This window comes from Platichthys flesus, chromosome 12, assembly GCF_949316205.1.
Source record: "Platichthys flesus chromosome 12, fPlaFle2.1, whole genome shotgun sequence".
NCBI lineage: Eukaryota > Metazoa > Chordata > Actinopteri > Pleuronectiformes > Pleuronectidae > Platichthys > Platichthys flesus.
This window is the reverse complement of record NC_084956.1, coordinates 5059077-5070382: the sequence shown is the minus strand read 5'-3', so window position 1 is coordinate 5070382 and position 11306 is coordinate 5059077.

Genomic DNA, 11306 nt, shown 5'->3' with positions numbered 1-11306 from the left:
GTGTAGCTTAACAACAACACTGAAGTATAGTTGTCACTCTCATTTCATGTATCTTATATATTTTCATATCTCTTGGCAATAAGGAAGTTTGGCTCTAACCTCCTGCACATCGGCCTTTAGATTAAAACATCAAATCATGAAAACAAGGGTCACTTCATCTTTAATATGCCTCTACTCTAGATATGTTATTACCTGATCCAGGGAGGTTCTGTTTTCACCACTGTCCATTCATTGGTTTGTTAAAGCTGCTGCGCACATTTCCAGTAAACCCAGTGGAAGAATGGGACACAAGCCAAGAAAGAACCCATAAACGTTTGACGCGGATCCGGACACATTTTTTTAACCATTTGCAAAACAGGACATTTTTTATATTTTCACAGTTTTGCACGGATCTTAGTGAAGAGGTATTTAGAGGAGTTATAATGAGTTTGTTATCCAAAAAAAAAAATGTCCCGATCTACGACATTTCAATGTGTTTTCCTGATGAACACTGCTGGGCCTTGAGGAATCGAGTGCTGTTCTAGTGAGCTCATGCATTTTGACAGTTGGCTCTTCATTAGATCAGAGGCTCCCAAACGTTTTGTACCACAGACTATTTATATATTTACCTTTTCCTGCTGAAACTCTCTCACTCGGTCTTTGTTTCAGATTTTAGAAACTCGAAGGACATTTTCCTGGAAAAGATTTCCCGCTTTTTTGAACAAACTATTTCAATAAAAATACACTAACCATGTAGAGTCGTGAATCATTGGAGCTCTGCGAGGTCTCTCCAGGAGCGTTCATTGAGCCGTCTGGCTTCCAGCTGCAGGGCTGTTAAAAGTCAAAGCAAAAAGGAAGGAAGGCCAACGACAATGTAAACAAGGGAGTCGAGCTGACGGTATATCTGTGACGGTGCAGTAGTGATCATACTAACAATAACATGTGTGTGTGAGTATGAAGGAAAGAGAGAGAGAGGGAGCAGGTGGAATCTGAAAAGATGTGCATGAGTGTCAGTGTGGATGAGAGCAGCATGTGGGGGGGGGGGCTGTATGAGGTTAAAGGCCGGCACATGCTTCTGCGTTTTAGAGACATACAAGGAAAACACCCTTCTTTCGCGCATCGCCCAATTTTTGTAACTATACGACAAAACTACCCAAGCCTCACGCAACCCACAAGGCTGTGATTGGTCCGCTAACTACATCCTTTCCTGAGTCACATTTCCGGTTTCGTGCCCCATAATACCGGCAGAAACCAAGGAAGATTTAGAAGAACGAACATGGACCAAATAGAAGAGCGTTTGGCAGAAGAGGTCCTAGAGTGTGACCACTTGTATAACCCGCCATTGACGGAATACAAGGACGGGCCGATGGCCTGCAATTCCCTGGATGGAGATCTCGGTTTGCAGGTCGACGAGTGTACGAAGCTGTGGAGGAAGATCAGGGACAAATTAGTCTGCCAGAACCTAGCAACCCGGCCTAAAGGGGTTTGATGTGTCACCGGGTGTCACTTTGTGTCCGAGCCAATCAGTGACTCTTTATGCAAATATGCAGAGCGGGGGTCGGAGGGGGTCGGAGGGGGATGCGCAGGACGAGCGGTGAGAAAGTAAAACAAAAGGGAGACGGGATTAATCTCAGCACATCTGAATAAAAAGTGCCAAAAGAGTGATGTCTGAAGAATGTGTAAAGTGAAACGGCCGAAACCTCAAGCCGTTCATTTCCTGCCGTATCTGAGTAAATATTATGAACTCGACTCTCGAAAACGAAGCACACGATCCATCAAGACTCACACAGGCCAAGTCGGAGCTCAGGTTCTACTCCACCACCACCGTAATTAGTTTGGAGAATTAAAAAGTCTTTACACCTACCCAGTGTGTGTGTGTCTGTCAGTGTGTGTGTGTGTGTGATGATGTTGTTGTTTTGCCCCTGGCGAGTTGGCAAGTTGCAGAAACACATTGCATCATTCCAGGATACCGAGTTCCTGTAACTCCAACAGAAAGGCACATCGCCAGATCCTCACACACATAAACACACACACATAAAGATGAATATTCTTAAATAGGTCATCATTCTCCAGCCCAGCAGGCGCTGAATGAAGTTTTAAGTTACACTCTTTTTATTTTTTCATGCTAAATGATTGATGCGGTTTAATTGCCAACCGCACTTGAACAACCTGAATTCACAAAGACGACTGGTCCATAAAACAACCTCTCTCCCTCCAGATGCACCTGTGGCTGTTTGCACTGAGGTAACATGAGCCGGTGACACTTAGTGGAGAAGATGTAAATCATCCGTTTCTTCAGTAAACAGCTTTTTTCATTTCCTGTGCAGAACTGACGTCATTGAATGTGTATTGGAACACTGGCGATTGCCCAAATGACAAATTTACTTATCTTTAAAATAACTCTCTAGCCTCTCTTCATATTCTCTCTTAAATCATCTTCACAATATCCTCAAAATAAAAAAAAAAGTGGAGTGTGTCAAAGTGCGTAAAAAGGCTTTAACAACTAATCAGACGATTACAGACGACTTTAATTTAATTATTAAAAAAATAATTAATTATTTTCGACCAAGCTTTGTGCAACCAGTGCTTCTTCAGTTATTCTATCATCACAATAACAGAGGCATTGATTCGAGAATGTATTTTGTTGATCCCCCTCTTAGATTCTCTCTATGGTTATGTCTTAAACTTCAATTTCACTAGTGGAAACTGAGTCTACTCCCCCCCCCAACACTTTGCTGTGTTACCAAATTTCAAAAACCCTTGTGAGTTCAGTGTTGTCGCAAATTTCAAGTTAATATGAAGGCTATTAAAATACTCTTTTCAGCCCATAATGAATATAATATGAGAGCTTTGTAAAGTACGACAGATGTGAAGGGAAATCAGAGTCGCACAATTACTTACACTTCCCCATGATTGACGATCGGGGGAAGAAGCCGAGTTCTGAAACATTCCAAACTAAGCATGTCACCAAAACATCATTCATCACAAGAAAAGGTGCAACAGTAGTGGTAAATTAACATTTACATAATTGAGACCTACCTCAACGTATTTAAGACGTAGTTTATCATATTTTTATATATTTAAGTATTTTCAAGGTCTACAAATCTGATTACTTGACTTTTATTTTGAAGTTGTTGACGAAAGACACAAGAATCAGCCGATAATCCAGAGCAGTCAGTTCTTGAGTTTGACACTGAGCTGCTGCTGTGTCATTGTCCCGTGTCACCAGCTGCCACAGAAAGGAGACAGGACCAGGAACCTGCAGACCAGTACAGGAGGCAGACTGGGAGAGGTAACAGGATGGATTTCTCTCCTCCGTCCAACGCCTCCAACACGACCTGCCAGCTGGCCACACGGATCCACAGACTGCTGGGATGGATTTATGTGCAGCGGTGGCTCTCGATTGGCCCCACATCGAGATGGCCTCTCACTAAAGCATTAATAACGATGGTTCCTGTTGGACTGTGTGTGCAGGATTCTGGCAGACTGCACATGTCTGGCTTGTCCTCTCTAAGCTGTTCTCCATCAGCAATACCACACAAGCACAGGCAGACACAGAAGCACTCGCAGAGAACAACACACACACACACACAGACACACACACACCACGTCCTTATTCCCACTTGGCTCGGGATGAACCGACCACAACACACAAAGAGGCTCAGGAGAAAGAGCATGATGAATAAAACTGCTTCTCATCCATCTCTCCCTTTTCATCCCTCTCTCGCCTCTTTTACTCGCACCATCATAAATACCACTGGTGCAAGAAAGTCCATTTCCCCGTGTCCTCACACATGCACACTGTAATAGACTCATTTCACTGCCTGTCTAAACAATCACTTTCATGTCTGAGGAGAGACGGTTGATACTCGGGCTGAAATGGGCTCGATGTATCCCGCGAGGCGAGCAAGTGCATTCTGGGGAAGTGTGTGTTTTGATGGTGTTTATCTGTGTGGGGGGCGGGGGGGTTGAAGCAACAGGTTTTAAAGGTTTAGAAACGATTTTATAAATTTTTTTAAAAGGCTTGAAGGTCTGATTCTACATTTTTATCATATTACATGTATAAGAAGTTTATATAACTGGTGCAGTGACTGTTCTACACCTGCCTGTTTGGAACCCACCACCTTCTTCACATTGTGCCATATTGTGCAGTTGACACACTTTTCCACTATGTGACAAACTGTTACTTCTGTTGAATGTTGTAAATATTGTTATTTTGTTGATGTTCCCAGATACACGCAGCAGCTACTGCACCTCTGTCCGTCCTGTGAGAGGGATCCCTCACACGTGGATCTCTCTCTGAGGTTTGTTCGTCTTCTTCCCCCGTTAATAAGGATCATGCTCCACGGATCTCCACAGATCAGGCTCCACAGTCTGTTGGCTTTAGAAACAGTGAGTGAAACAGCAGTTACAACCGAGCAACATGGAAAAAGTCTTAATTTAGAAGGCTCAGATGTGGGATTCAGACACTGTTCATGCAAGTAGATCTGAAACAAACAACATGGATGTTGGGCAGAAGGACAAAAGGGCAAGAGAGCACTTTATAAAAACGTGAAGAACGTGTTCATGACAGTGATCCAAGTTCTCCTTTAATGATGTTAAGACCTGAGTCAGTTGAGCATCTGCACTAAAGTCGTTATAGTCTCATCCAGCAGAAAACACACATCAGTGCCACAGGCTGATGATCGGATGTAAAACCATATTTTCTCATGTAAATGTGTAAAAGTATCTACCAGGTTACTATCGGCAAAATGAACAGTGAGCACACAGAAAGGAAACGTGATACGTGTGCAAAGACATGTGCACATATACCTACGCACACAGAGACACTCCAGTGGTTTCCAGTGCAGTTAGAATACCATTATACAGTTAACTGTACATTACAAATGGGCTGCCAACTGTCTCTGGAGTATCACATGACCACCGCCGGCTCCCGCGATTGGCCGGGCCGGCTGGCAGAGCAGCGTGTGTATCGGGTTTGCGATTGATTGGGTGACGTGCGGCCGAACAGATGGAACAGGGAGGAAGTTTATTCCCAGGAAACCACAGCAAACCATTGGGTTTTTCCACAGGCAGGTGAGGAGGTGGACACACAAACACACGCTAACAAGACAATTCCTGAACACACACCTCGCTCGCCCTCCCTGGCTCAGGCTCTCGCTGGCTCTCTCTCTCTCTCTCCAGCCCTCACAGGCCATTTGGTTTTGCATAGATCTTCATTATATTTAATTAGCTTCTCGGGTTTCACTGGAATGAAATCACATGTGTGTGAGTTGGAGAGCCGGTCTCTCCCTCTCCTGGTCCCGCAGTCGTTTTTAATCTGCCTAAGCGGTGCAATAAATTAAGAAAAGAGAAAAAGCAGAATTGATACGCACTTTTCCATGGCAGGATTTACATTGGCATCAAAGTGGGAACTGGGACTGTATGTCTGCTTATCCCCGAGCCCTCGTGTTGTTACTGGCTGAACATGGAAAACATCAAACACGGCTCGAGATGTTGATACGAACTGTAAACGTCTTCAGGAGAAAGCAGAAGGAATCAGACGCATATGTTAGAACAACAAACATGTTGCCTGTGAGTTCTGATTCAAACTTCAGAAAGGCTGCAGGTCGACGTGAAGGTCACAGGCTGGTTGTGTTGGAACGGATGCACGGGCAGAGGAGGTGGCAGTGGCATCATGCTAACGGGACAATGTGAATTTAAACTGGTGTTTGAGTCTCACAGAGACGGATCATTTCAGGGGAATCTCCGGAGCTCAGTGCACGTGTGAGAGCGTCTGCAGTGAGACGTGAGGAACAAGTCGCTCCAACAAATCAACTGCCACAGACACGAAGGTCGTTTTAGAGAAAAAGCTCAAATATATTTAAATGTCTTGATTCATTTCTGCCCACTGTGAACATCAAGTGACTCTTCTGCCTCTAAAGAGACTGCGAACAATATGAGCTGCGAGCGCACACTTTGACTAACAATGACGTGTTAGTGTACAGCACATTACACAGGGCTAATGGCTCCACAGTGTTTTCCTTTGCGTGTACGAGTGGATCACATATGGGAGGACAGAGGTGGTCGGGGGACTCTGCAGGAGGCAGACGAGGCCCTGAAGAAGATGGCAGGCTGGTGACTTTATTTACCAAAGAGCAATCGGAGCCAGGCAGCTGAAAATAGTCTAACCCCCCCCCCCCCCTCCTTAGAGAACTACAGTTTATAGTATACATTTCAATATTTACTATGAAAGGAGAAAAAACAAGACTTAAAAGAAAATCAATCTGCATAGCTTCTCTTTCTTGGGTTCATTCCACATCAGTGTTTTTCCTCTGCGGGGAAATACATTGTTCAATATTTCTCCACCATCACACAGGACCTGAAATTAAAAGCAACTGGAAAGAGCCTCAAGGGGCAAAGACCTAAGCAGACTCCTCGTGGAATCATCTTTTCACTGATGCTGATGATCCAGTCTTATGTCGGGTGAGAGCTGGAAACAGGTGAACTGAGCTGAACCGATTAGAAAAGCTCTATTTATATTTTCACTAGGGTTTTTCATCTAAATTGTACAAAGTAGATACATTTTGTTTATCCTATAATTCTCCCTTTATATCTAAATACTTTATATTTACATTTGGACCAGAGGCCTTCATGTTTTCTACAGTGGCCCAGACTGGACAATCTAAACACCTTTTGAGTTTTTATGTCGACTGAAGGCTACACAAGGTTCTCCTTCATGTTTGGAAGGGGAGGATGAGGTGCAACCTGTAACTTCACCACTAGATGTCACTTAACTCTACACACTGGACCTTTAACACTGCTTATAGGTCTTATTATAAGTGGGCAGATAACTTTAGCATCACTGCACCACACAGCCGACATTCACAGCTAAATATTTCTTGAACCACAGCGTTGTTCTCTGCAATTTGTCTTGATCATCGAACTTACTTTATCGCCACCTACTGGCCCGGTGAGCTTGTTTGAGTGAGTTGTTTTTGCTGTTTTCTAAATCGAAGGTCGTGTGGACGTAGTTTTTATTTTTACTGACTCATGGTCCAAAACAATCAGCATATCTCCCTGTGAACATCCTGATTTTTGATAAAAGGAAAATCTAAGACAGGGAATTCTGAGTTGGCTGCCCGATCGAAGAGATGCCAGATTTCCTAATAATGCTGAAAAGGAAACGGCCGCCTGTGTAACGTGGATAAGTTCTGTCCAAGGCTGAAACCTAACCTGCTGAACAAGGTCAGTATCAGGGCCGACACCAACATATCAGATTCAACAGTGGATTTACCAGGAAGAGTAACGGCTCTGTAGAAACTGAACAGGCCCAGTCAACAAGATGCTGTTGAAGTCTTCTGCCAATAATATTCTGTGAGGTGGTGACGTTCGGGGCAGAGTCTGTACGAAGACGACTATCATGTTACGCTGAACACTTCGACCATGAGTCAGATGAAACTAATATGCTTGTGTTGATTGAGGGTCGTTCTGGAAGTCACATGCAAAAAGCCCCTTCCCACCCCCCCACCCCTCATCCCATCCCATGAACTTCTGCTCCACACATACGTGCACGATGCTGAAAAGTACACGTTGAACCCGCGGACTCATCTCTCCATACAGTACATGGTTCCCTTCAGAGTAACACAGTCAGATCCGCTGTGGGACAACAAGGCCTCTTCCTGCTCTCGGGTCATGACCGGGGTTTGGTGGCTCGGGGTGATTGACAGCTGAGTGTTTGGGTTAGGCCGCCACCTCCGGGGATTTACCAAGAGAGCGAAGCCTTTATACACGTCCAATACATAACACTGGTGAGAGAGATCTCTCTCTCTCTCTTTCTCTCTCTCTCTCTCTCTCTCTCTCTCTCTCTTTTTCTCTCTCTCTCTCTCGATCCCTCTCTCTTGATCTCTCTCTCTCTCACACACACACACACGCAAACACACACAGTCTCGAAATGTCAAAGCATAGAGACTCACACTCACACAAACACTCACACTCACACTCACACAAACACACACACGCACAGACACACACACACACACACACACACATATATATGACCGTATCGCGTCGACACATCTCCTGTTCGTCCAACTGGGAACACAATCTGAGACCATAGCAGCCCCGTGTCGGGGGATGGGGGGGCAGGAAGGAAGTGTGAGTTTACAGGGGGATTTCACTTAAAAACAGTTAAGTTATGGAATATTTCCTCTAATTATATATTTTTTCCCACCATTTTTAGTGGGAAACTAAGTGAAATTATATTAAATACACATAAGTTCTATATTCTACTGTGGTATTATCAGTAAGGATTTGGCCACTTTGATAAAATGTGGGAGGTTGCAATACTAGAGTCTGAATATTGAAGTGGACGGACACAGTAGACACATCCAGTAAAGACTGTTACCTCATTTTTGTAATTGATTAAATGTTGCATTATAACAATTAGCATTTCAAGCTGCTACCGTATAAAGGGGTTTGTGTAACATCTCCAACCTGTGTGGAGCCCTCGGGGGGGGGGGGGGGGTCCTCCAGCAGTGGCAGTTGTTTGTTTAGCTGCACATTTCGGCCAAGCCATTAATACTGAGGCCTAATAGTTGCTGTCAGAAGCATTAACACACGTGGGAGCAATTTCCTGAACACAGATTACACACGGATTTAGACGAGCAGAGTGCTGCTTCCTGGACACGGGTTTAACCTGCAGACTTAAAACCTGAGGAGGTGTGTCGCACCTTTTAGCCAACACAGATAATACATGTGGTGAAAGGGATTTTGTGTTTTTGTGAAATTCCCAGTAGATGTGTTTTTAATGCGGCTTCATCAGGAACACTTTAGGAAAGACTCTGAAGATCCACTGATGGTAAATTAGGGACATTTTTAACAGCTTCTGTAATTAGTGTATTTTTAATCCTACAGCTCCGTCAAATGTCGTGTTCCCATTATCTTTGAGATTGTAATCAAGCTCAACAACATGAGTCCGGGAGTAAAAATCCTTCTTGTTTTCTGAATGGACATTTTGATTATCAGCTATAATAATATCATCATCCCAGTTAGAATCACCACCAACTTTGAGATTGTGGAAATTATTTTTGTTAATCGTCTTGTGGAAGCTCCATGATGTCAACAGCGTTTTACTCGTAATGTCGAGGAGAAATACTCCACTACCCACAATCCTCAGGTATAGTAGGGACATCTCTGATTGGTAGAGCTCCCTGTTACCACATCGCTGCATGGTTCAGCGTTACATTACATTTACCACAGAACAACAAGGATTTCATTTTCTAACATACTGAGAGGAGTCCAAAGGGAAAAGGGAAGTTTTTTTCACTCTTATAATAATTATGTACAGATGTCAAATGTTTTGTGTGTCAATGTGACGCTTTATGACGCTTTATCGCTTTATTGACCCTAAAAAAACACAAACAAACAAAAACAACAACACAAAGGCACACGAGTCTGAGACACCTTTTCACAGCAGGGGCAGTTCTGCTGATATCAAACTGTAACAAGGAAATCTAAACTTCCCTTAAGAAGGTTGAATGTGACTCTGCCCATCTGGACCTGCATGAGAACTCTGAGTCCAGGTCCAGAGGAGACACTAGTGTCCCTGCTCCTCCACAGACGCAGCACAGCGCCATCACCTTGTCGACTGGAGCAACTTCATGGAAATAATCTTTTTTTTTTGGTCCTTTTAAAAACAAACCCTTGTATATGGTTGGCAGGTGACTGGTGTCGGGGGGGGGGGGGGGGGGGTTTAGGGTTCAGCTGCAATCCCGAGTGACAATGGGACAGCTTCTCCTCTGATTGTTTTCCTCAGCAATCATTGATTTTATTTTTTACCTGCCGTGGCAGCGAATCTCATCCCGAGCTGTTTTCATTTTAGGTTCCACTTTGACACCTGCACACTCATCCTCCTTAAAAACATCGTAGCATGACAACAGTGTGGCTGCGGGTGCTTCAGAACGGCAGACGCCTCCCGTTGTCCTTACCAGTGATATGTGGCGTTCCCACAGCAGCGGGATTCCTTGGGACATTTTGTAAACCCCCGCAGGTTCCCTGTAGCAGAGCAGAACTCAGCACAGTGGGCAGCCCGCTCAGATACAGTGGGACAGGAGGAGAACGTTTGTGCACCAAATTCCTCCCAGATGTGCCGTCACGAGACTCTTATGAGATTAGATGCATTCCTTTTCAAGCGCCACACAGGTATAGAGCAGTTTGGTTCTATAGGAAGAAAACTTCAGGAATCTTCAAGAAGTAATGTTGAGGCTTTTACGTTACAGTCAAACTTAAGTGGACTTAAATAGATATGTGGTTTTAAATAGATGATTTTCTGGTGTCGCTCATTTGGAGTTAAAGAGGCTGCTGGGCCTTGTCGGGGATATGAGCTCGGTTGACTTTCCTTCAGACAGTCGTATGTGTTCTATCAAATTGTTTTTTGTGAAAGGTTTTTATTTCATTACACAGACAATCATATTTTCCCTCAGTATCAGAGGAGAGATTCTTTTCTGTGTCAGTGACTCTGAGTGTCTACTTGGTCGGGTTCGTTCTGGTGTGTGATGAAATGTGTGAGAGGTTTGACGGAGAGACTGTGAGAAACGTAACAGACAGAGAGACAAAAACACATGTACTGTGTGATTGTCTCTGAGCCAGTGAATGAAGTACACAGCCTGCAGAGTGTGTGTGTGTGTGTCGGTGTATGTGTGTGTGTGTGTGTGTGTGTCCTGGCACGTGTGAGGTGGTGTGTGGGCGTCGAGAGGGAAAGCTCATAAAACCCATGATCACACTGATGAGGTCACAGGGAGTGAAACCAGAGAAAGCCTTTCATTTCCTGTCTCATTCCATCCCTCTCTCTCTCTCTCTTTCTCTCTCTCTCTTACCTCCATCCATCCGTCTCTCCTCTAACCTCCTGCGTATTCTTTTCTCCTGTGACGCCAAATGCCAGAAAGTCTTTCTCCCCGTCTGAGATGGAAATTTTCAATGTGTGCCACCCAGCACGTAAAAACACAGAGGACAAAAGAGATGTGTTTTTAAAAAACAACCAATGATTTAACTTTCAACAAATCGGACAACATAGATTTGTATTTGTATTTCAAAGTAAAGGTCTTCTCCCTTTTGCTCTATCTCTGAAAGTGTATTGGTTACAATGGGTATTATCATCTTGTATTCTTGGACTGTCCTTCTTAAAAATACAGATGTACACTAACTAAAACCGATTTTCCATCATCAATCGTTGCAAATTATTTTGCTGATTAAATTGTTTGGTATTCAACTTCCTGTTACGTCCGACCAAAAGAAAAAAACCTGAAGACACTACTCCGATAAAACAGAGGAAACCTTCACCGAAAACG